Source organism: Populus euphratica, unplaced genomic scaffold, assembly GCF_000495115.2.
Source record: "Populus euphratica unplaced genomic scaffold, PopEup_1.0 scaffold101.1, whole genome shotgun sequence".
Taxonomy (NCBI): domain Eukaryota; kingdom Viridiplantae; phylum Streptophyta; class Magnoliopsida; order Malpighiales; family Salicaceae; genus Populus; species Populus euphratica.
In genome coordinates this window covers 1,164,044-1,164,423 of record NW_011499894.1, presented here as the reverse complement: position 1 = coordinate 1,164,423, position 380 = coordinate 1,164,044, and positions in this window count along the sequence as shown.

Below are 380 nucleotides of genomic sequence, written 5' to 3'. Positions count from 1 at the left end.
TCTTTTTTTTCAAAAATATATTATATTCTAACGTCTAAAAATAACGAGGAATTATACAGTACTTTTTTCTTAAGGAAAAAAAAACATCACTTGTATATCGAAATATGGGTTTTATAAGGCTTAGGCATGCGAGTGCTTGTTTTGGTGTTACAATTTATATTTTCAAATGTTTTTCAAATTGTTTTTAACTAAAAAAATATCAAATTAATTTAGCAGTACAATATGTTAATTCTTTCTCGATTTCTTTTCAAACTCTCCCATCTGTTAAGGAAGATCTTTAACGATTAATATCGGAGCACTTATTTATCACCAAGTTGAAACCCTACAATGGAGGCTGGCTAGGTTTACCACCGAGTCTATACCCTCCAGCTTGGACGTGG